Source organism: Lagenorhynchus albirostris, chromosome 3 (genome assembly GCF_949774975.1).
Source record: "Lagenorhynchus albirostris chromosome 3, mLagAlb1.1, whole genome shotgun sequence".
Lineage (NCBI taxonomy): Eukaryota > Metazoa > Chordata > Mammalia > Artiodactyla > Delphinidae > Lagenorhynchus > Lagenorhynchus albirostris.
Genome location: NC_083097.1, coordinates 81057804 through 81085355, shown reverse-complemented (window position 1 = coordinate 81085355; position 27552 = coordinate 81057804). Strand labels below are relative to the sequence as shown.

General features: G+C 37.3%; 1 long non-coding RNA gene and 2 pseudogenes across 1 annotated transcript in view; all 3 read left to right on the top strand.

Moving 5' to 3' along the window:
• The window catches only part of LOC132517888 (NADH-ubiquinone oxidoreductase chain 5-like), a 53777-nt pseudogene extending 50318 nt beyond the window's left edge, over positions 1–3459 (top strand).
• Positions 1–27552, top strand: part of LOC132518160 (uncharacterized) — a 522958-nt gene that overhangs the window by 122275 nt on the left and 373131 nt on the right. The gene's annotated exons all lie outside the window — the stretch shown is intronic.
• LOC132516968 (cytochrome b-like) lies at positions 3904–5364 on the top strand (annotated as a pseudogene).

Here is a 27552-nt window from a genome sequence, read left to right as displayed (position 1 = left end):
GTTCCGCTACTGAGCCACAAAAGCATCCATTAGAGAAACCATAAACAAATGAATATGTCTTTGCTCCAATAAAACTTTATTTATAAAAACAGATATTGGGCTGAATTGAACCTGTGGGTCATAGATTCTGATCTCTAGTTTAGACTGTAAATATGTATTCCTTTAATTTCTTAGCCTTTGTCCCATGACTTGAAGAAATGAATAAGGCTTCAAGGAGAAAAGCATAACAGAATGTTAAGCTCATTTTTCTACAGCTCCCTTTTCTACAGGGTCTTTCTCCTCCAGATATTAGATCACTTTGTAGGCTTGAATTACAATTATTTGCCCCCCCTGGTTCCTAGAGGCCACCATAAGTTCTGACCTTATTTATGCTTGTTTACTACATTTCCTACTGTTATTAATCAACATATACTTTGAAAGAAAAGTGATAGAAAATATTGGACTCTTGTCAATGCTTTTGTCTTCTCTCTAGGATCTTTGCCCTGTAAAACTGTGGTTTTCTTAATTTTACTCTATTACCTTTCCAAGAGCTGATTTTGGTTTTTCTTACAAATTTTATACTTATTCTTGAAGGGGCAAGTTGGTCTAATACAAGCTAATCTATCATAGTGGGAAGCAGAAGTCCCCAAAGGAAAAATTTTAAAAAGCAATTTGTAGCATTTGAATAAATTAGCAAAATATGGAAGTAGAAAACCATGGTAACAATGAAATGACGAAAAAAGCAAACATTGACTAAGGAACCAAGTATTACACTATATACCGGAAACTACTCAATCTTAATAATGTAAGATATGATCTGAATAGTTGAATGAGATGTCATGCTTTTGACAGAAAGATTAATGTGATGAAATTTTCAATTCTCTCTGAATTATATTATAAATTTAATGTAATTTCCAATGGGATCACAGCAATCAGTTTTTAGTTGTATAAAATGATCTCGAATTCTATTTGAAAATTAAAATCTTGTGAATAGCCAAAATAATTACAACAAAGAAAAACAGAAGACTGGCCTTGTAAGAAAGTGAAACAATTTAAAGTCATCAGAATTTTTAAAAAATTGTTTTCGGTATAAGAATAGAAAATCCAAGAGTGAAACCAAGTGGAGAACAATAGATTCCAGTGTATACATAATTGAAATTTTATATTTGGCACTGGTATATTTTAATTTTGTGGGAACATAATGGCTGATTTATCAAATGTGTTGACCCAACTGTCATTCTAAATAGGAGAAAATAAAGATTATTATCTCATACTATTCAAAAATAAATTTTAGATGAAACACAACATAAATGTAAAAATTAAACATTTTGTAATAAAATGTAAGAGATTAAAGGAATATCCTGTTGGTTAGGAAGAATTTTAGCCATGTCAGAACACCTAGAAGCTATGGAAAAAAGATATATTTGACTATATGTTTTTTAAAATATGCTACATCACAAAATACACCATAAACAAAGTTAACATACCTAGTATTGATTACGATTAATATTTGCAACTGAGAATCTCTCAGGGGCCTGAGGGTGTCTCTCCACATTTTATAGTCTCCGGGCAGGTGGTCACATGATGACAAAGGTGACCCTTGCCCAGAGCCACATGGTTCATTATAGAATTCTCAATATGATATATACACTCCAACCCTTATATCAACCAATTCTTCAAGTATTTACTCCTCTTCCTTATCACTATACTAATCCTTGTTACAGCCAACAACCTCTTCCAACTTTTTATTGGATGAGAAGGAGTAGGAATCATATCTTTCCTGCTTATCGGAAGATAGTATGGGCAAGCAGACGCAAACACAGCTGCTCTTCAAGCAATTTTATATAACCGCATCGGAGATGTCGGATTCATCATATCAGTGGCATGATTTTTATCTAACACAAACGCATGAGACCTACAACAAATTTTCATGCTCAACCAGAACTCTTTAAACCTACCCCTCATAGGACTCGTACTAACCGCAGCCGGAAAATCAGCCCAATTCGCACTGCACCCCTGACTCCCTTCAGCAGTAGAAAGCCCTACCCCAGTCTTGGCCCTACTCCACTCAAGCACAGTGGTTGTAGCAGGAGTTTTCCTGCTTATCCGATTTTACCCTTTAATAGAAAGCAACAAACTCATTCAAACAATAATGCTCTGCCTAGGAGCCCTTACTGCCGTCTTTACAGCTGTCTGTGCCCTCACTCAAAACGATATTGAAAAAGTTATTGCCTTCTTTACCTCCAGCCAACTAGGTTTAATAATAATAATGATTGACCTGAACCAACCTCTTCTAGCATTTTTACACATTTGCATGCACGCTTTCTTTAAAGCCATATTATTTCTATGCTCTGGGTCTATCATTCACAACCTAGTCAACGAGCAGGACATTCGAAAACTAAGAGGGTTATTCAGGACCTTGCCATTCACTGCAACAGCCCTTATCATTTGATGTCTAGCACTAACAGGAATACCATTTCTCACTGGATTTTACTCTAAAGACCTGATTATTGAAACCGCCACTATGTTTTATACCAACACCTGAGCCCTATTAATAACTCTAACCGCTACCTCCCTCACAGCTATCTATAGCACTCACATTATCTTCTTTGCACTACTAGGACAGCCCCGCTTCTCTCCTTCTGTGCCTGTTAATGAAAACAACCCCCTCTTAATCAACTCCATCAAGCACCTACTAATCGGAAGTATTTTTGCTGGCTTCATCATCTCCAACAGCATTCCTCCAACAACCATCCCCCTAATAACCATACCCCTACATTTAAAATTGACTGCCCTTGTAGTAACAACCTTGGATTTTGTACTAGCATTCAAAATCAACCTTAACACACAAACCTTAAAATATATATACCCCTCAGACTCCTCTAAGTTCTCCACTCTTTTAGGATACTTCCCCACCATCATATACTGCCTACCTCCCCATCTAAATCTATTAATAAGCCAAAAATTAGCAACCTCCTTACTAGACTTAATCTGACTAGAAACCATCCTACCAAAGACTACAGCCTTCATTCAACTAAAATATTCCACATTAGTCTCAAATCAAAAAGGCCTTATCTCGGTGCTTTGTGACCACCTAGAGGGGTGGGATAGGAAGGGTGGGAGGGAGGGAGATGCAAGAGGGAAGAGATATGGGGACATATGTATATGTATAACTGATTCACTTTGTTGTAAAGCAGAAACTAACACACCATTGTAAAGCAATTATACTCCATAAAGATGTAAAAAACATTTTTTTAAAAAAGGCATTATCAAGCTCTACTTCTAATCATTCCTTATTTCTATCACCCTCAGCATGCTGCTATTTAATTACCCTGAGTAATCTCCATAATAACCACAACACCAATAAATAATGACCAACCCGTAACAATCACCAACCAAGTACCATAACTATATAACGCCACAGTTCCCATAGCCTCTTCACTGAAAAACCCAGAGTCACCAGTATCACAAATAACTCAATCTCCCAGCCCATTAAACTCAAACACAATCTCTACATCCTCATCCTTCAAAATATAAAGTACTATTAAAAACTCTACTACTAACCCTAAAAGAAATGCTCCTAGCACAACCTTGTTAGAAACCCAAACCTCAGGGTATTGTTTGGTGGCCATAGCCATTGTATAACCAAACACGACCAATATTCCCCCTAAATAAATCAGAAATACCATTAAACCTAAAAATGAACCACCAAAATTTAAGACAATCCCGCACCCAACACCACCACCCACAATCAACCCTAGACCCCCATAAATAGGAGAAGATTTTGAAGAAACCCCCACAAAACTAATCACAAAAATAATGCTCAAAATAAATACAATGTATGTCATCATTATTCCCACATGAACTTCAACCATAACCAATGACATAAAAAATCATCATTGTCATTCAACTACAAGAACACCAATGACCAACACCCGAAAAATCCACCTGCTAATAAGAATTCTCAACAACACATTGACCTCCCCACCCCATCAAATATCTCATCATGATGAAACTTTGGCTCCCTGCTAGGCATCTGCCTACTCCTACAAATCCTAACAGGCCTATTCTTGGCAATACACTACACACCAGACACAACAACTGCCTTGTCATCAGTAACACACATCTGCCGAGACATCAACTATGGCTGAATCATCCGGTACATACATGCAAACAGAGCTTCCATGTTTTTTATTTGCCTTTATGCCCCCATAGGATGTGGCTTGTACTAAGGATCCTACGCCTCTCAGGAAGCATGAAACATTGGAATTATCCTGCTACTTACAGTCATAGCCACCGCATTTATAGGCTACATCCTACCCTGAGGACAGATATCATTCTGAGGTGCAACTGTTATCACAAACCTACTCTCAGCAATCCCATGTATCGGCACCACCCTTGTCGAATGAATCTGAGGTGGTTTTTCTGTAAATAAAGCAACACTAACACGATTCTTTGCCTTCCACTTCATTCTCCCTTTCATCATCACAGCACTAGCGGCTGTCCACCTATTCCTCCACGAAACAGGATCTAACAACCACACAGGAATTCCATCCGATACAGACAAAATCCAATTCCACCCCTATTATACAGTTAAAGACATTTTGGACGCTTTACTATTAATCTTAGCCTTGTTGGTACTAGCCCTATTCTCACCCGACCTGTTAGGAGATCCTGACAACTACACCCCAGCAAACCCACTCAGCATGCCACCACACATCAAACCAGAATGATACTTTCTATTCACATATGCAATCCTATGATCAATCCCCAACAAACTAGAGGAGTCTTAGCTCTGCCACTCTCGATCCTAATCTTGGCATTCATTCCAATACTCCATACATCTAAACAACGAAGCATAATATTTCGACCCTTCAGTCAATTCTTGTTCTGAGTACTAGTGGCAGACTTACTGACACTAACATGAATCGGAGGACAGCCTGTGGAGTACCCGTATATGACTGTCGGACAGCTTGCATCTATCCTATACTTTCTTTTAATTCTAGTATTAATACCAATAGCTAGTCTCATGAAAAACAAGCTCCTGGGCTTCCCTGGTGGCGCAGTGGTTGAGAGTCCGCCTGCCGATGCGGGGGACACGGGTTCGTGCCCCGGTCTGGGAGGATCCCACATGCCGCGGAGTGGCTGGGCCTGCGCGTCCGGAGCCTGTGCTCCGCAACGGGAGAGGCCACAACAGTGAGAAGCCCGTGTACCACAAAAAACAAAAAAAAAAAAAAAAAGAAAAGAAAAGAAAACAAACTCCTGAAATGAAGAATCTTTGTATTATAATGCAATACCCCAGTCTTGTAAACTGGAAAAGGAGAACAGCACATCTCCCCAAGACTCAAGGGTGAAATTCTATATAAACTATTCCCTGAAAAAAGATATAAGACATTCACAAAACTACAGTGCTATGTCAGTACTAAAAATAATTTATTTTACTGCATACATGCTATGTAAGTCGTGCATGCTTGTACTGCCACATAATCAAAACAGCGTCTCTCTCGTGTATATGTACATGTACATTGTATGTATAATTGTGCATTAAGTTGTTTGCACCATGAATAATAAGCATGTATAGTCTATTATTAATATTACATAGTACATAGTCATTATTGATCGTACATAGTACATTAAGTTAAATCAATTCAAGCCAACATGTCCTATAATCCTGTCCATTATATCGCGAACTTAATCACCATGCTGTGTGAAACCAGCAACCCGCTCGGCAGGGATCCCTCTTCTCACTCTGGGCCCATGAACCGTGGGGGTTTCTATTAGTGAACTTTATCAGACATCTGGTTCTTACTTCAGGGCCATCCCACTTAAAATCGCCCACTCTTTCACCTTAAATAAGACATCTCTATGGGCTAATGACTAATCAGCCCATGCTCACACATAACTGTGATTTCATACATTTGGTATTTTTTATTTTGGGGGGAAGATTGCTTGGATTCAGGTATGACCTTAAAAGGTCTTAACACAGTCAAGCAAATTGTAGCTGGACTTGTATGTATTTGCTCTCTGGCTAGCACAACCAACGTGTGCAGTTGAAATAATGGTTACAGAACATAATACTTTACTATTCCCCCCCCCCAGATTTGAATAATTGTATATTATAATGAATTAAGCCTCAACCCCCCATATCATACCAATGAACTACTTAGATATTCACCACCCATATAGACAGACTCGCCCCTAGATTCACCAATCATCCTATCGAAAATCTAATACTAAATCTGACATAAGCCACATAATATAAACATACAGACATCACCTACGTACAGCAAGTTAATGTAGCTTAAACACTTCATAAAGCAAGACACTGAAAATGTCTAGATGGGCCTCCTAGCCCCATAAATATAAAGGTTTGGTCCCAGACTTTCTATTAGTTTTTAATAGAATTACACATGCAAATATCCACATCTCAGTGAGAGTGCCCTCTAGGTCACTAAGATTAAAAGGAACAGGTATCAAGCATGCCACACCAGCAACTTACAACACCTTGCTTAGCCACACCCCCACAGGAGACAGCAATGATAAAAATTAAGCCATGAACGAAAGTTTGACTAAGCCATATTAATTAGGGTTGGTAAACTTCATGCCAGCCACTGCGGGTCAATAATCATACGATTATTGACCCAAGCTAATAGAACTATGGCATAAAGTGTGTTAAAGAGCCACACAAGATAAAGTTAAACCTTAATTAAGCTGTAGAAAGCCATAATTAAAACTAAAATAAACTACGAAAGTGACTTCGATATAATCTGATCACATGATAGCTAAGACCCAGACTGGGATTAGATACCTCACTATGCTTAGCCCTAAACCCAAATAACCATAAAAACTAGATTATTCGCCAGAGTACTACCAGCAACAGCCTAAAACTCAGAGGACTTGCCGATGCTTCACACCCCTCTAGAGGAGCCTGTTCTATAACCGATAAACCCCGATTAACCTCACCAACCCTTGCTACTCCAGTCTATGTACTGCCATCTTCAGCAAACCCTAAAAAGGAGCAAAAGTAAGCATAACTATAATACATAAAAACATTAGATCAAGGTGTAACTTATGGGATGGAAAAAACCGCCTACATTTTCTATACCAAGAACACCCTTTATATTCACACGAAAGTTTTTATGAAACCTAAAAATCAAAGGGGGATTTAGTAGTAAATTAAGAATAGAGCCCTTAATTGAATAAGGCCATGAAGCACGCACACACTGCCCATCACCCTCCTCAAATGCCATGACAAAGCCCTAGTCCATCAACACATGCTAGACAATTATATGAGAGGAGAAAAGTAGTAACAAGGTAAGCATACTGGAAAGTGTGCTTGGATAAAACAAGATATAGCTTAAATAAAGCACCTAGTTTACACCTAGAAGATTTCATAAGCTATGTATGTCTTTAACCAAATCTAGCCCACACCTTTCCCACCATTACTAGCACAAACCAATCAAATAAAACATTCACCAGACATCTAAAGTATAGGAGATAGAAATTTAAACACTGATGGCACTATAGAGAAAGTACCGTAAGGGAATGATGAAAGAAAAATTAAAAGTAATAAAAAGCAAAGTTTACCCCTTGTACCTTTTGCATAATGAATTAACTAGTAACAATTTAACAAAGAGAACTTAAGCTAAACTACCCAAAACCAGCCGAGCTACTTATGAACAGTTAATAGAATGAACTCATCTATATGGCAAAATAGTGAGAAGATTTATAAGTAGAGGTGAAAAGCCTAACGAGCCTGGTGAGAGCTGGTTGTCCAGGAAAAGAATTTTAGTTCAACATTAAATAATACTAGAAACCATGATAAGCCTCAACGTATATTTAGATGTTAGTCTAAAAAGGTACAGCTTTTTACAAATGGATACAACCCTGACTAGAGAGTAAAAACAAATAATACCATAGTTGGCCTAAAAGCAGTCACCAGTTAAGAAAGCGTTCAAGCTCGACAACAAAACAACATTTTAATTCCAATATTAAGTAAATCAACTCCTAGCCTAATTACTGGATTAATCTATAAGACTATAGAAACAATACTGTTAACATGAGTAACAAGAAATATTTCTCCTTGCACAAGCTTACATCAGCAACTAATAATATACTGATAATTAACAGCAAATAAATATAATCCAACACTAAATTATTTATTAAAAACACTGTTAACCCAACACAGGCGTGCACCCAAGAAAAGATTAAAAAAAGTAAAAGGAATTCAGCAAACACAAACCCCGCCTGTTTACCAAAAACATCACCTCTAGTATCACCAGTATTAGAGACACTGCCTGCCTGGTGACAATCGTTAAATGGCCGCGGTATCCTGACTGTGCAAAGGTAGCATAATCATTTGTTCTCTAAATAAGGACTTGTATGAATGGCCACACGAAGGTTTTACTGTCTTACTTTTAATCAGTGAAATTGACCTACCCGTGAAAAGGCGAGGATAACAAAATAAGACGAGAAGACCCTATGGAGCCTCAATTAATCAATCCCAAAATCACAATCTTGAACCACCAAGGAATAACAAAATTTTACATGGGTTGACAATTTCGGTTGGGGTGACCTCGGAGCACAGAAAACCCTCCAAATGATTAAAGCCTAGACCTGCTAGCCAAAGCATAGTATCACTTATTGATCCAAAAAATTGATCAACAGAACAAGTTACCCTAGGGATAAACAGCACAATACTATTCTAGAGTCCATATCGACAATAGGGTTTACGACCTCAATGTTGGATCAGGACATACTAATGGTGTAACTGCTATTAAATGTTCGTTTGTTCAATGATTAAAGTCCTACGTGATCTGAGTTCAGACTGGAGGAATCCAGGTTGGTTTCTATCTATTATGCATTTCTCCCAGTACGAAAGGACAAGAGAAATAAGGCCCACTTTAAATAAGCGCCTTTAATGCAATTAATGATCTAATCTCAGCTTAATAAGTGAGCACAAACTAATCTACCTGAGACCAGGGTTTTGTTGGGGTGGCAGAGCCTGGCAATTGCATAAAACTTAAACCTTTATACTCAGAGTTTCAAACCCTCTCCCCAACAAAATGTTTATAATTAACATTTTAATACTCATCCTCCCTATCCTCTCAGCCGTAGCATTCCTGACGCTAGTAGAACATAAAATCTTAGGCTACATACAACTCCGAAAAGGACCAAACATTGTAGGCCCTCATGGTCTGCTCCAACCCTTTGCTGATGCAATCAAGCTGTTCACTAAGGAACCCCTGCTACCAGCCACATCCTCCACCACTGTATTCATCATTGCACCTATCCTAGCCTTGACCCTAGCCCATGGTCACAGATGGGAGTTGTCCTGCCGCTACTTCAGGAAAAGGGCTTGTGTGTGGTAACAAGACTTCTTCAAGGTTTGGTGTGGAGATTACTGATGAAGATGTTGAGTTGCTACTTGACAGAATCCACCCTGATGAAAATGGAAATGTGAGATACCTCCAATTCACGGCCATGTTTGATTCGTGGTGAGGTTAAGGGATGATCTCAGAAAAAAGTTTCAAGAATTTGATCCCTCTCACACTAGATTTATCAGCAAGGCAGATTTTAAGGTGATTTGGACTGGGCTGTGCAACAACCTGAATGAATGTGAGTGTGGAATGCTTGGAAGGAGATGTGATACTAAAGGAGATGGAAGAGCTGTTGGAACTTTGATGTGTACTGACTTATCTAATGTTCACCACAGTCCTTTGAGGTGTCCCCCTGGCTAGCAAGCTCTATCTAGAATGCTACTTCCCTGCACTTCCTTTTCAGAATAAAGAACAGCAGGGGAAGCCGGATCCCACAATGGCGGCATCAGGGTTCGTGGCAAGAATCATGGCTTGCAGTCTGCCCCGGGTGGTCTTGTCTTCCTGCAGCTTGTAGACCCATAGACTTAGGAGCTGTTTCAAGCACACAACCTTGAGAGAGTAAGGTGTTCTTGAGACCATCGGTACCGAATCCATAACTGAACCCAGTGAAGACCTCTATGAAAACGTTTAAGATTCTGGGAGAACATCCAGAGACCTACTCTTTTAGCCACCGGCTGCTGGAGACAGCCTCCTAGACAAATTACTACCACGTCAGCCAGAACAGCTAGTATAGACCCTCATAATCTGACTTCATAATGGAGAATGCCACATTCACTGCTGTGCAGCTGACAGGGTCTTGGTGCTCTGGCCGGGTGTCAAGCCTGAGCCTCTGAGGTGGGAGAGCCGGGTTCAGAGCATAGGTCCATCAGAAAATCCCAGATCCCCATAATACCAATCAGGGAGAGCTCTCCCAGAGATCTCCTTCTCGACGCTAAGACCCAGCTCCACTCAACGAGCAGCAAGCTCCAGTGCTGGACACCCCATGCCAAACAACTAGCAAGACAGGAACACAACCCCACCCATTAGCAGAAAGGCTGCCTAAAATCATAAGTTCAAGACACCCCAAAACACACCACTGGACAGAGTCCTGCCCACCAGAAAGACAAGATCCAGCCTCATCCACCAGAAAACAGGCACCAGTCCCCTCTACCAGGAAGCCTACAAAACCCACTGAACCAACCATACCTGCTGGTGGCAGACACGAAAAACAACGGGAACTATGAACCTACAGCCTGTGAAAAGGAGACCCCAAACACAGTAAGTTAAGAAAAATGAGAAGACAGAGAAATACACAGCAGATGAAGGAGCAAGGTAAAAGCCCACCAGACCAAACAAATGAAGAGGAAATAGGCAGTCTACCTGAAAAAGAACTCACAGTAATGATAGTAAAGTTGATCCAAAATCTTGGAAATAGAATAGAGAAAATACAAAAAACATTTAACAAGGACCTAGCAGAACTAAACAGCAAACAAACAATGATGAACAACACAATAAATGAAATTTAAAATTCTCTAGAAGGAATCAGTAGCACAATAACTGAGGCAGAGGAACGGATAAATGACCTGGAAGATAAAATAGTGGAAATAACTATCACAGAGCAGAATAAAGAAAAAAGAATGAAGAGAATCGAGGATGGTCTCAGAGACCTCTGGAACAACATTAAATGCACCAACATTCGAATTATAGAGGTCCCAGAAAAAGAAGAGAAAAAGAAAGGGACTGAGAAAATATTTGAAGAGATTATAGTTGAAAACTTCCCTAGTATGGGAAAGGAAATAATCAAATCCAGGAAATGCAGAGGGTCCCATATGGGATAAATACAAGGAGAAACATGACAAGACACATATTAATTAAACTATCAAAAATTAAACACAAAGAAAATATACTGAAAGCAGCAAGGGAAAAGCAACAAATAACATACAAGGGAGTCCCTATAAGGTTAACAGCTGATATTTCAGCAGAAATTCTGCAAGCCAGAAGGGAGTGATAGGACATGTTTAAGGTGATGAAAGAGAAAAACCTACAACCAAGATTACTCTACCCAGCAAGGATCTCATTCAGATTCGACAGAGAAATTAAAACCTTTACAGGCAAGCAAAAGGTAAGAGAATTCAGCAGCATCAAACCAGCTTTACAACCAATGCTAAAGGAACTTCTCTAGGCAGGAAACACAAGAGAAGGAAAAGACCTACAATAACAAACCCAAAACAATTAAGAAAATGGTAATAGAACATACATATTGATAGTTACCTTAAATGTAAATGGATTAAATGCTCCAACCAAAAGATATAGACTGGCTGAATGAATACGAAAACAAGCCCCGTATATATGTTGTCTACAAGAGACCCACTTCAGACCTAGGGATGCATACAGACTGAAAGTGAGGTGATGGAAAAAGATATTCCATGCAAATGGAAATCAAAAGAAAGTTGGAGTAGCAATTCTCATAGCAGACAAAATAGACTTTAAAATAAAGACTATTACAAGAGGCAAAGAAGGAGACTACATAATGATCAAGGGATCAACCCAAGACGAAGATATAACAATTGTAAATATTTATGCAACCAACATAAGAGCACCTCAATACAGAAGGAAAATGCTAACAGCAATAAAAGAGGATATTGACAGTAACACAGTCATAGTAGGGGACTTTAACACCCCACTTTCACCAATGGACAGATCATCCAAAATGAAAATAAATAAGGAAACACAAGCTTTAAATGATACATTAAACAAGATGGACTTAACTGATATTTGTAGGACATTCCATCCAAAAACAGCAGAACACACTTTCTTCTCAAGTGCTTATGGAACATTCTCCAGGATAGATCTTATCTTGGGTCACAAATGGAGCCTTAGTAAATTTAAGAAAATTGAAATTGTGTCAAGTACTTTCTCTGACCCCAATGCTATGAGACTAGATATCAATTACAGGAAAAAAATCTGTAAAAAATACAGACACATGGAGGCTAAACCATATGCTACTAAATAACCAAGAGATCATTGAAGAAATCAAAGAGGAAATCAAAAAATACCTAGAAACAAATGAAAACACTATGGCCCAAAACCTATGGGATGCAGCAAAAGTAGTTCTAAGAGGGAAGTTTATGGCAATAGAATCCTACCTCAAGAAACAAGAAACATCTCAAATAAACAATCTAACCTTACACCTAAAGCAATTAGAGAAAGAAGAACAAAAAAACCCCAAACTTAGAAGGAAATAAATCATAAAGGTCAGATCAGAAAACAATGAAAAAGAAATGAAGGAAACAATAGCAAAGATCAATAAAACTAAAACCTGATTCTTTGAGTAGATAAACAAGATTGATAAACCATTAGCTAGACTCATCAAGAAAAAAAGGGAAGAGACTCAAATCAACAGAATTAGACGTGAAAAAGGAGAAGTAACAGCTGACACTGCAGAAATACAAAGGATCATGAGAGATTACTAGGAGCAACTCTATGCCAATAAAATGGACAACCTGGAAGAAATGGACAAATTCTTAGAAAAGCACAACTTACGAGGCTGAACCAGGAAGAAATAGAAAATATAAACGGACCAAGCACTGAAATTGAAACTGTGATTTAAAATCTTCCAACAAACAAAAGCCCAAGACCAGATGGATTCACAGGAGAATTCTGTCAAACATTTAGAGAAGTGTTAACATCTATCCTTCTCAAACTCTTCTAAAATATAGCAGCGAGAGGAACACTCCCAAACTCATTCTAAGAGGCCACCATCACCCTGATACCAAAACGAGACAAAGATGTTACAAAACAAGAAAACTACAGGCCAGTATCACTGATAATCATAGATGCCGAAATCCTCAACAAAATACTAGCCAACAGAATACAACAACACATTAAAAGGATCATACACCATGATCAAGTGGGGTTTATCCCAGGAATGCAAGGATTTTTCAATATATGGAAATCAATCAATATGATACACCATATTAATAAACTGTAGGATAAAAACCATATGATCATCTCAATAGGTGCAGAAAAAGTTTTCAAGAAAATTCAACACCCATTTATGATAAAAACTCTCCAGAAAATAGGCATAGAGAGAACTTAACCTCAACATAATAAAGGCCGTATATTACAAATCCACAGCCAACATCATTCTCAATGTTGAAAAACTGAAACCATTTCCACTAAGATCAGGAACAAGACAAGATTTCCCCTCTCAACACTGTTATTCAACATTGTTTTGGAAGTTTTAGCCACAGCAATCAGAGACACAAAAGAAATAAAAGGAATCCAAATTGGAAAAGAAGCAGTAAAACTGTCACTGTTTGCAGATGACATGATACTATATATAGAGAATCCTAAAGATGCTACCAGAAAACTACTGGAGCTAATCAATGATTTTGGTAAAGTAGCAGAATACAAAGTTAATGCACAGAACTCTCCTGCATTCCTATACACTAATGATGAAAAATCTGAAAGAGAAATTAAGGAAACACTCCCATTTACCACTGGAGCAAAAAGAATACAATACTTAGGAATACACCTACCTAAGGAGACAAAAGACCTGTATGCAGAAAACTCTAAGATATGGATGAAAATAGTTAAAGATGATACAGACAGATGGAGACATATACCATGTTCTTGGATGAAGAATCAACATTGTGGAAATTAACTATTCAGTATTTCTGGACCAGTAAAATAGATGGTGAAATGAAAGTACAGGGTGATATAATTCAAACAGTTTTAAGAATACTAGAAGATAGGGTACAAGTACTGAATAAGCAAGTACGGAATAAAAATGAGGGCAAAACCTGCATCCACAATAAGAAGGGTGCTAAGGAAATATAAATCACAAACGTAAAAACCTTTTATTCAGTCCTTGTTATAAATTAAGTATATCACAAAGGTATGTAATAAGCAATGCAAAAATAGATTCCTACTTACATGAAGTGCTAGAGCTACTTTTTGCAACACAAAGGCTTTATTCCCTTGTTGCCTTTATAATTCACAAAAATTAATCTAGGGTCACCCATCAGTTTTACCTTCAATCCAGTAGGATAGAGGATGCTAGAGGAAAGGGAGAAGCTTGTTTCCATTCAAGGATACTGTCCAGAAGTTATACAATTCTTTCAAATACATTTCATTGGCTAGAACCTAATCATATGGCAACACCATACTGTAAGAGAGACAGCTACCTATAGTCTTTATTTTGGATAGCCATATGCCTAGCTAATGTTAGGGGTCTTTATTACCACAGAAAATAGGAGAATAGATTTGGGATGAAATCTGGCAAAGGGTTATTAGGGGAGAGAACCCAAATCTCAATTAGCATATGAGGAAAGTAATGTCTAGAGGAAAGTAATGTCTAAATAAGTTTATCTTCTTATAACTCTATTAGAGAGTGGTAAAATCAGCACTAGACCCTCAATTAGTTGCTTGTTTTCCTAAAACTGATTTTCTCATAAGTTAAACTCAGTGCTGAGTAGATTTAAGGAGCAGATCTGGAATTGGAATATTAAAACTTTTTTCCATTGTAACTGATTACCAGTGTGAATATGAGAAATTGGCACTCATATTAGCCAGTTTGTATGTTTTTCTTTAATTCTAGAAAAATTTTTGAATAGTCTGAGGCTAAGCTCTTCTAGCATCATGGTGTAATACACTTTATTAGTCTTTAAAAAGTAGATCTTTTGATTATATATAAATAACTAAGGCATGAAAATTGATGCCTTCTGGATGAAAATATGTTACAAAAAAAGAAGAAAGCTCCCAAGTTACTAGATACCTCATTTTTGATAGTCAAATACACCACATTGAAAAAGAATAGTTTTATAACAGTTCATGTGCCCACACACACACATCTTTTAATTTATCCCTCTAAGTTATACCATGATATCAAAAACATGTCTCAACTTTACTCGTTTTTACTTAACTCTACTTAAGCTAGAAAAGAATCTACAAATGGCCCTTATTCCTCACTGTTTTTCTGCAGAGTTTTGCAAGAACAATGGCAGTGGGAAAGAATTATCTTGGTTTGTTATTGTGCTCCTTGGAGCATGGCAAAACCTAATCAGAGATGGAACTGGAAGCTGTCCATCTGGAGTGGTTTAAACAGTCAAAGAATTTTGCTCAATTAAATATGTATGGTTTTTTTAATGTCAATAATACCTCAAGATAGTAGTTTTTAGAAAAAGAAAAATTAAAAGGAGCAACAACCTTATTCTGAAAGGATCCTAATGCCCCTTGAACAAAGTATACCGCTTTCTGTACTTTTTTCCCCTTTACTGTACCTACTCTTTCAGCTCAACTAGTAAAGTCTACTTTTCTTCATGGCTTTAAAAAAAAATACAGAACCCAAAGATCTACCATGAGGTTTATAATATCTACTGTTGGTTAGTGATTTATATGTTTGTTTTTAAGACTCATTTCTTAGATTAAAGCTCCTATTTCGGTATAGCACTGCTAAAATGAAACTATATTCCATGTAATGCAAAAGATAATTGAGTCATTAATAGAAAATATCTGAACACAAATATCAATTCTCGTAAAAGAGGACCAGATATTTACAGAGAAAAATGGAATTCAGAAGGATTCATGTATGGTGCATAATCTAGGGAAGGAGATACTATGTGAGATAGCACAATGATATCTTAGGCAATTATTGGATGCTAGAGTTGTCAGCACAGAATGACATTCAAGGAGATTTACAGAATTTTATGGAAAAATTTGCTTTACATACAATTCTGTATAGAATATTTCCAAACAGTGGAAATAAAATGAATGTCACTTTCTTTTTTTTTTTTTTGTGGTACGCGGGCCTCTCACTATTGTGGCCTCTCCCGTTGCGGAGCACAGGCTCCAGACGCGCAGGCTCCGGACGCGCAGGCTCCGGACGCGCAGGCTCAGCGACCATGGCTCACAGGCCCAGCCGCTCCGCGGCATGTGGGATCCTCCCGGACTGGGACATGAACCCATGTCCCCTGCATCGCCAGGCGGACTCTCAACCACTGCGCCACCAGGGAAGCCCTCTTCTTTTTACCTACGCTAAAACAGCAGATGAATTTTTCTATAGATCCATGTTGGCCCAGGTTCTGATGGATCATAGATTCATGGATCATAGATTCTAGCTAATGCAAAGAGCACAGGTTTTTAGATTATATAAGTCCTGATAGATAAGATGACACAGGATTTTTTGAGATTTGTAAAAGAAAATGGAAAGTATAGATTTACCTGAGCATGTTTAATTAAGCATGTCAAGTGAAAAAAAAAAACTTTAATTTTCTACCTACTGAAAGAAAAGACTGAGTTTGATAATACTGATGATCCTGTGAATTTTTTTATCATAAATTTAGCTCTATGTCTTGGACAAATTATTTTTATTTGAAAGTTTATTGAACCCGTTGCCTTATTTTGTAAAATGAAATATCAGCACATAATCTTAGATCCCTTTACCTTTAAAAGAATTTTTTATAATTTTTGGAAATAGTATTAAAATTTTAATTTTATCTTTATTTTTTAGACTTTCTGTAAAATTCTTTTCATAAAGCAAAAATGATTGAAAGATACATTTTTACAGAATGTTGCAAATAAGTCACATTTGAGTCAATTTCAGGAAAATATATGAAACGTGTTGAAGAGGAGAAATCTGTTTTGTGGGGACCACGTGGCCCAATAAAAGGAATATAATTAGAGCTGTGGAGGCCAAAATTCAAATCTTAAAGTTTCCATATTTCTGACTGAAGTAGGATTTAATAGAGCAAAGTGGTCAGCATGGACTCTGGAGCCCAACCTACCTATATTTAAATCCAGGTCTTCCTTTTAATAATTATTTGACCATCAGCAAGTTTATTAACTTCTTTGCACCTCAGTTCCCTCATGTGTAAATGGGGGTTAGGAGGATGAATGATTAAATGACTACATGTACAGTGCTTAGAAGAATGCCTGGCACTTAGAGTTTACCACTATCTTTGTTTTATTTTCATCGCTGAACTACTGCCATCATATTTTAAAGTAGTAAAGACATATAATATTCAAAAGAAATTTTGAACTGTGGTGGAGGTGTTGTGAGACAATTTAGTCAGGATCTTTCTCTTTATATGGGATTTTTAAACTATTTAAAAAGTATAAAACCTGTCTTCTTTTAGAACCCCCGTTGTCCTGGTATTGGAAGACAGGAGAAAGATCAGGTTTTTATCATATATTCCTTAAAATGCAGTGATTAGTTTTCAAGAGTCTGAAGAGACAAGGAGTTGAGGCCCTGCCCTGGGGAACTCAGCATATGTCCAGGAGATCATTTGGAGGAGAAAGAGCATCAGCAAACTTAGTACATTAGACCTAAGGGAAAGAGCTGGCCTGTAAGAGGCCCTGTATGGAAAGTGATCGCCAAGGGGCTTGTCAGTAGTGCCCGATGTCCACTTGTATTGTGATCTGTATTCTACTTATTATCGAACATCTTTCACTTTTGGGAAAATACTACTAGATAGAATAGTCTGGTGGTCAATGAAATTTGAGGAAAAAAGGAGGACAGACTGTTCTGTTCCTTCCCACACCTTCCACCCTGCTCTTAAGATGATATGGTGAGGTAAGGTAAGAATGAACATGACCTTTACCCAGGTGGTTGAGATCTGAGCCAGACACAAGTCAGAATGAAAATAGGTAGATAGCCATTAAAAATTTGTCATCCCACCACCCTCTCCAACCACCAGATTCTACCTGGAAATCAAGAGAAATATTTAGGAGGTTGCTGAATGCTCAGGTGTTTTGTAATGTTAACGAAGAAAAGTTGATTATAAACATGAAAGTCACACAGGGTCTTATAGGAAGTATATTAAAATCCTTCAAAAAATGCAAAGTATTCTATAAATCCATTTCCAATACCAAATTTTAAATACATTTATTCTATTAAATACAAGCATCATAAAAGCAGGTCTTCTCAGTTTTGTTTACTGCTACAATCCCTAATTCAGATCACTGGCTGACACAAAGCAGGTACTCAACAATATCTGTAAATAAATGAAGACTTTATAATATACAAGTAATAAATTTCTCTTGCAATTTGTTAAAAGTTGTTTTTGATAATTTAATTGGAATTTATGCCGAGCCACAAATATTTTTCAAATATAATATTTTTAAAATAGTTTTCAGCATGATACTTTTTCAGTTTATTTATCAGAAAGTACAACTTACCTCTCTTTGCGTAAGTTCTTACTTTTTTTAAGCTGCATGTGGTTAAATTCACATTAAAAGTTGAAAGAGGATAGTTTTTAAAAAATATGTACAAATAATTTTTAAGTAAATATTTTGTGAAGCAAATAACTGATTTTTCTTTTTACATTTTTTTGCCTAATATTTGGATTGTATTATAGTCTTTAAAATGAGTCTTTGCACTTTTCTTTTTTTCTCTGAAGACTGATGTTTCTGCCATAGTTAACTAGGCAGAACTTTAAGAACTTTATCAGAAAACAAACAAACTGCAGAAACGAATGCTTTTCAGGGAAATGGGGCTGTGTTTTTTCTTTGGAGCTTAGTCAGAATTAGTTAACACTAAGGAAATAAGAAAATATTTCTGTTCTTAACACATACCACATTTGCCACAAGCAGTAAAGTAAAGCTTTACATTTGCAACAACAGAATTTGGCCTGACATTTCCAGCCCTGATGCTCTCAGCAGCATGGTACAGCCCCCAAAGACATGAGCAGCTATTGTTGTCTATTGCCAAGACCAGAATTTTGAACTGTAACCAGGAAGAGGTATTTTCCCCATTTATATGCACACTGATAATTAGGTTCAAGGAAATGAAGTGCCTAGAATGGAAATTGAGGTTTTGTTTTTTAATGTGAACTTGTTTGATACCAGCTTCCTCTCTTCTGACAGATGGATTCTTTTTGGCAGATGATTATGCAAACTGTTCCTTTCGTGCTTGTCTACATGAAATGTATTCTATAAACACATTGAAGCATCGTGCTCCTCTGAGCCTTCAGTGCTTGGGAATGTATTAGCACCATGATGATTTGGATGACAGGATTCAAAAGTGTCTGAAAGTAGAAGCTGGGGTAATACTCATGCGATTGCTTTGGTTTTGTCAAGGGCCCTGGTAGATAATAATGTGGTTCCCTTGAAATTTTAAAAGGAAAAGAAATGAACTCACAGAAAATAGATGAAAATCCAAACATGCAAATTGTAAATTGTTTTTAATAAGTGTTTTAACAGATACTAGAAAACTAATGCATTTGGAAAGCAGTGCTCAGGCACATTTAAAATGAATGTCAGGCACTCACAGGAGTATTCTGCCTCTCATGATCTAATTATAAGGGTCATATTTTCTCATGATTTAGCAGTTTTAAAGATTGTGCCAATATTTTGACTACCAAGAGACCTCCCTCTTTGTATTTCTGCAATCAAGGATATAAGACCTGACACAATAGTACTTTTGCAACCCAAATTTTAGTGAGAGTTTTCTTGAGGAACTACTACTACTGCTGCTGCTACTAACACACAGACACACACAGACACACACACAAATCCTTATTTTAGGAGAGAAAGTCACACTGCTTTAACTGAGGCATGGGTAACTTGTGTTAATTAAACAGTTCTGGGCATTCACTTGGGCAGTCTGAGAGCGCTGTATCACACATTCACTGGGTCATTGGGAGGCTAACCCACACTCCGGTCTGCCACCTTAGCTAAAATCCTGAAAGCTAGTCTCCCTGAGGGCATTATTAGAACCCTAATATTTCTTTCTTATTAACTGACATTATAGGGGATTTTGTAGGAGACAAAGGGGAAGGAAATAAAGATGAAAGACTTCTGATATCCTTTCAGTAAGGGTTTGGTAAAGACATATAGGACACTAAGGGGAAGAAAAGAGAGTAAAGGACTATGTCCTTTGGATTCCACAAGCATGATATACTATCTGAAAATTAGATTTTTTTCTTGAAATAGACTACAACCTTTTATCTTCCACTAATTAAAGCTGTTCATCACAAAAGGATGACACAGGTTATAGATGTTCCTGAACAAGTGTGGTGGTGACAGCAAGTGCCTTGAATTATGCAGTAAAGAGTAGAAGAAAGCATGTGTGTTTGTGAGAATGTGTGTGTTTATAAAATTATGATCTAACTCAAAATGTTGTGTGAGACCAGCTCCCATGCAAAGCAAATAGAGAAGCAGCCAATCCATGAGAGATACTCAAAACACAGCTGTAGCCATATACTGGGCACTTTCTTGTGATTGAATTAGGGATTTTGATGTTTCCAATTAATCAGTACACATTTAAGCAGGCCAATTCAGATTGCTTTGGTTTGTGATAATTAAACCAACGCTATCTGGATGTTTGGCTTGTAGGTGTAAAACATCATTGTTATAGACCAGTTATTGAAATCTAATTCAGTTAGAATCTAGTTTCTTAATTTGGTGGACCCATATTTGAGAGACAATGAGAAAAGCATTTGAGGTTATAAAGGATGAAACTATAAGCTTCTAGTATTCTTTACCCCTGTTACTACATAATCAGATTCTCTTTGATAGTCAAATTAGTAGAACAGAAATAGTAATTTATTAAATTAATATGTATTGAGGCATTGCTTTGGGTGACAGAGATATAACAAAGAACAAGGCAAACAAATTTCCTTATTTTATGTAGCTTGTTTTCTACTTTGGGTGGGAGTGGATATATATATATATATATATTACAGAAATAAACAATGAAAGGATAATGTGATAGGTTTGAGAGAATAAGGATACCTAAGACTGGGAATGCATTTCTTATACTATTTCATTTAAGTGAGTACCAAATGCTGAACATAAAGTAACCCTGCAAAGATTTGTGTGAAGAGAATTCCACAGAGAGAGAACAGAAACATTCTACTGTGAGGATACTCTGGGGTTCCAATTGTTTATTCCTATGTAATAATGCCAAAACTTAGTGGCTTGAAATATGAATTTTAATTTGCTCATGACGTTGTGGATGAAGAATACAGGATGGGCTCTGTATTGTGCACACCTCTGTTTTATGTGCTATCACCTGTGGTGAATCAGTAGGGCTGGAAAATCTACTCACAAATCTGATAAATTTGTACTGGCTGATAGCTAGAAGCTTAGCTGGGGCTGCTGGCTTGGGGCCTCAATTCTTCCTCATGTGGATCTCTCCAAGGGCTTGCTTCAGCTTCCTTGCAGCATGATGGCTGGCATCTATGAGTGAGTGTTCCAAGAGACCGGAAGTGGAAGTGTCCAGTCTCTTAATGTATCACTTCTGCCATACTCAAAGTAGTCATAGAGCACATAGACTCAAGAAAAGTGGGTACAGACTACAATTGTTAATTATAGTAAGAGAAGTTGAAAGAATGTATGACCATTTTTAATTTGTCACAGTTAGCCTTTTGTCCAAAAATTATTTCCATTGCTCCCATATGCAATATACACTCACCCCTCTGCCAAACCCAACAGTTGTATCCCAATACAGCATCAGGTTCAAGATAGGATCCAGGATTTCATATTCTAAATCAGGTTTAGGTGTGGAGGAGGCTTCTCACATGGAAGAGCAAGTTGGTGCTGGCTGCTGGCTAGGAGCTCAGCCAGACTAGTCCTCTCCATGAGGCTGCTTTGGCTTTCTTACAGCATGGTGACTGACTTCCAAGACTGAGTCTTCCAAGAAACATGAAGTGGAAGCTGCCAGTCTCTAGAGGCCTAGAGCAGAAACTGGCATAGCAAAACTTCCAATATATCCCATTAGTCAAAGCAGTCACAGAGCCTACCCACTTTGATGGAAGGAGCATCAAGGAATTTGTGGCTTTCTTTAATTTGCATAGCTGGTGTTCTCAAAAGGCAGAAAGATGAATCCTTAGGCAATATCCAGTACTGTCCTTTGTGTGCTTATAATTTAAAATTAAATCCCTTCAAGAACTCAGAAAATGTAGATAGTGCTCTAAATAGTATCTGAGTATGTACTAAAAGATACCTCTGAAAGCTATAAAATCACTTTACCATGATAAACCCATCTGAGTGTCAGCCAACCTAATGGGCACAGAGGTCTTGCTTCTAGAGTACAAAAAGAAAAGGGCAAATGCATTAACCCCAAGTAGTCAGGAGCAGAAGGAGCAATAGAGCAAATAAAACCTCAGTACTGAACTGAGAGCTGAAATTAGAGGGAATCCACTTAAAGGTCCACTGGATGGACGGTGAGGCTAAAGATTACAGATTGGATGTCAGGTTTCACTGGGACACAACAGGAAGTGAGAGCAAAGGGAGGACAATAAGGAACTCTTGTTCATTGTCATAAGCAAGAATGTGGTAACACCTTCCTAATATTGCCTCCTAGATCCTCTATGAATGTTTAGTTAGACTTGTTTTTAAAGTACGTGGTCAGAGCCAGAAGAAACAATGAATGATTTTCTTCCTCTGGACGTTAAGTGTAGATAATTATATATTGCTTACAGTAAAACATTTCTTCAAATATTATGTGGAAAAGGTAGATAACCAAAGTGCAAAATATTTACCTGTATTTTTTAGAATACAAGAGGAACTGATTTGATATGTTAGAGGATACTGTTTAAGGTTGCTTGTGAGATTTCCCTGATTGTTTTCTTGCACACAGAAGTGTAAGACTGGAAAGAAGAAACACAAGCGCCAAACACAGTGAATAGAGCAATCTATTTTTGAAAATGAGTATGACCAAGATTATTATCATTTAGCTTCTTTGCAAGTGCAGAAAAGGGTCTAGCTGGCTCTAACCCCTATTTATCCTTCAAGACAACTGCTTTTATTTCCTTTAGAAAATGTTCCTAGATGTCTTCCCATTCCTTCTAATCTGAGTTACAGATTTTCTATGTTCCTTTAATCACCCTACGTCTAATATTATACTTTTCATGTTGTATTTAATAAATATACTTAATTGTTTTTTCCCAGTATTATGAAAATATGAGTATAGTAGCTGTTTCTTACTGTCATAGATCTGCTCTGTCCAATATGGTAGCCATTAAACACATCTGGCTATTACTTAGATTTAATTATAAAGTGTTTAAATTTACATTAAATTAAAATTCAGTTCCTCTACTGCACCGGCCACATTTCTGGTGCACAATAGCCCTGTGTGGCTAATGGCAACCACGTTGGAAGGTTTAGATAAAGAACATGCCCATGTTCATAACCATTCTATTGTAAAGTGCTGCTCAAGATTTTTAATAATTTTTATAGAATAAAAGAAAAAGTCTATGACTCAACATTATTACAGTCATTTGGCCCTCGTGGGAAACTGTGCATGTCTACACAAACATTTTATACATATATTAAACTTCAGTTTTCTTGGCATGATATTAATAGCTATTCATGAAATATAAATTAAAACTTGGACATACTAAATAGAAGCACTTTAATTCACAGAAATGGTAAATGGTCACATATAAATGTAAATTCTATTTGTTCCTAAAATTATTTGGGCAGTCTGGCTTGATTAGTCCCTGAGATAAACTCTTAGACTCTTTCATAGGCCATATTGAGGACCCATACTGTGGAAAATGGGGTGGGTAAGAGGGTGGATCTGAATAAATCGTCATTCCAAACCTGAATTTAAGTCATACTGAAAGATGCCTTGTATTTTTTATAATAATTAGCTTTAAGGTATAGAATGCTTTCAAGAAGCAATCAAAGAGACAGTGATATAATGAAAACTGCTTGGAGTTCCAAAAGTGCTTTTCAGACACAAAGAGATCTGACTCATATTAAATAGACATAATAATCAGCAACTAAGTGAAAAAATTTTCTAAGGTCTTATTTTTAGCTGTTTGGAAAATTACAGAAATGATCTTATAAGTTGTTGTTCTCTTCATTGACCCAATAAATAGGATAATAATTTTAAAACGGTTGAAGAAGTGTGCTCATTAGTCCTTAGTGGAACCTGTGCTCTTGCTCAGTGACTGTCCAGATTTATGCATTTTGCTTATTCAGCTGGAAAAGTATCCCAGACCCTCAATTCTAAATGAAGAGGAGAGAGAAAACCCCTATGCTCTGGAAAATATGAGAGAAAGAAAATTAAATATTGACTGAAGAGGAAAATTTCTAATTGGATAGGAAAAGTTATTTCACTGTGGGATAGAAAATGAGACCATATCTCAAAATGGTTTCAGATAAATGAGCATTTACTAGTCATATTTTTCAGTTATGGATTGCCATGTATGGCAGGGTAAACTTTTCATTTTCCCTATATAGGTGTTCCTATATTACATGCTTTCTCGTTTCCACTATTACTTTACAAGTAGACTAAACAGCATACTCCTGGTTAACTGCATACAAAGTAACTGTCTCTAATTGTAATAATTATGCAAGCAGAATTTATTGCTTTTGCTTACACTTGACTGAAACTCTTATATCCAGGTCTTTATTTTACCTTATGTAGTCTTAAGCCTTATTGTTTCTTAATTTCACATTTTATAGCCTGACTCCTTATGCAATGCTCTTTCATATCTACCCCTATAAATTTTAGGCCCTCCCTTCTGAGCTACAAAGTAGTCTTTAGCTGTACTGAAGTATTTTATTCCTTGCTTAGATGATCTGATGTGAGTATTTGGGTGTTGGAATAATAATCTGAAGAGCTTCCAGAGTAAAAACAAAAAAAAAATCCATGCATTGTAGTTTATCTTGACATAAAATCCAAGTCTTATCTTTTGGGAACAACAATATACATAATGGGAATAAAAACAGGAGCTTTTGTTCTATTCTTTGTACCAAGATCATTATATATTAAATTTTTATTTTATGTGTTAAAATTTTTAATCTGCCTGAGCACTATGAGATCTCTAATTTGGTCATTATTTTTAGTCAATTTTCATGATTACTATGGACTATACTCTATTATTAGGTCCAGAATTTTAGAATTTGACCTGCTTCCTTCCTACTTACTACTAGAGACTTAATCAGATTCTGCATTTATCACAGATGTCATAAAATTTTAACTGATTTTTGCTATCATTTCATATTTTAAACATAGATGGATGGAATCTACAATGAAATCTTTTTGCTGTAACAGTAGTCTTTCTCTGCTTGCAGCTCTCATCAAAAACTTTTCAAGGTCATTTTCTATTACAGGAAATTTGGAAGCACAGGTAATTGGACATTTGGATAGTGAACAGTTACTTTTTGGAAATAGAGGAGGCCTTTTTACTGGAGAGGGATCCTGTGAAGTTGTCAGTATTTGAGAACAGCAGAGTTTCTCTTGAATCTGTTTTCAAACTGCAGTTTCAATGACCTTTCTGAAGCACAAATAAAATGTGAGCATATCACTACTCTACTTAAAAACTTTCATGGATTCCTAGAACCCCTAGAATAAAGTCCAAATTCCACAGCATGTTTTTCAAGTTTAAAATGCATTTCCTAATTATTTCACCAGCTAAGTATACTACTACTCCCTGCCTCTTTGCTGTTCATTCCGCAATAAGCAACTTGCAGTTTTCAAATCACCATACTGGTTTGTTCTTAGGTCTTTGCATGTATGCTTTTCCCACTGCCTTAACAACTCACCCACCATGTTCTCTCCCCATCCCCAAGCATGCACCTAACTTCTGCTCTTTTGTTTGATTTTCAAATATCTGCTCAACCTTTTTTTATTTCCCCGTTTGTGATGAACTCTCTGACCACTGTTTCCTCTATACTCAACTAAATAACTAGAGTTGCCCCCTTATGAACCTGGAATGGGTAAAGAGGAAGGAAAAAGGAACATTTTTAATCAAAATATAAAATACATGTCTATCATTATTGCATCTAGATAATCTATGATTGCTGCCAAATAATTTGATCATGGGCTATCTATGAGGCACTCTTCCTTTTATCTCCTTCCTCAACTACTCCATGGTTTCTGCTAAGGAAGCTGTTGTCATATTATATTTGTGGTAGATAGAGAGACATACTGCCCACGTCCTCTTCAAAGAAGGACTTGCTGTCAGGCTTCAGGGTGTGTGGTCAACACACAGCCTCTATTTGTGAGCTTCTTCAAGATATACCTTAGCTGCAGAAAGTCACCTTGCCTGAAGTCATACCTTTTCCGGGGTCAGCCTATCTGGTGACTGATTGAGATCTGGCTATAAAGCCCCAGCCATTTTATTCAGATAACTGTGCACCAAGGAAAGGGGGCTAACCAAATTAGGAAACTGAGGACAAGACTGCCTGGAGTAGAGGCATAGGAATGGACATACAAGAGTGGGCACAATGTTCATCGTCACCAGAAAGCATTCACCACAGACGAGGCTGTAAACTTCCAAGTGGACAAAATGGACTGTCAGATGAAATCAGTTTGTGCCTGTAATCTGATCTCCCAATGCCCGCAGAATGGACACAAGTGTTAAATGGCTACAGTGGTGGTTTTAGAGGCTGTGTGTAAAGCAAATAGCACTTATCCACTAAATTTGATCTACTAAGAGTCAGCATCAGATACTAATACTGAGTCTTTGATAGGTACTAATGCTTGAGGAGACAGACTGGTCACTTGGTGTCACGTTAATGACTGTTCTTCTTACATCCTGGAAGGAGAATCATCAGAAGAATAGACACATATTCTCTCAGTAGGTTTGCCTTTCTTGCCCACAAGCTCTCAGCTAGCAGTATTATTTGAGTGCTTACAGAGTATTTTAATGACTGGCACTTATCCCACATAACGTCATGTCAGATAAAGTGACCCACTTTATACAAAGGAGGGCAGAAATGAGCCCATCACATACGATACCACCCAAGCTGCCAGCATGATAGAGCACTGGAAAGGTTTACTGAAGACCCAACTGGAGAGACAGCCTGGTGACAACCTTTATGGGGTGTTATAATTCAGTATGCAGCATATGCATTGAATTAAAGATTTTATTTGGCTCTGCACTTGCATAGAAAGAATACATGGCTTCAGGAACCGAAGAAAATAGGAGTGGTCCCCCTACCTTCACTCCCAAGTGTTTTGTAATTCACCAAGTGTTTTTATGATGGATATGGTAGATATGGGAATGAGCAGCCCACACCTCCCTTTAACTAAAGACTTGGCTGTCCAGACACTGAGAGTACCTTCAGAGGCAGTTTCCATCTGTCAGATCCTCAGGGACTGCCCAGCTACAGAGATCACCTTTGCCCAACATTACAGGATTTCTTGTGCTGCCTGCATTTGATGACTGACTAAAGCTGGAGTACAAAGGCCTGGCCATATCACCTCCAGGTAGGACACTTTGATGGTCAATACTTGCTCCAAAGCTCTCTA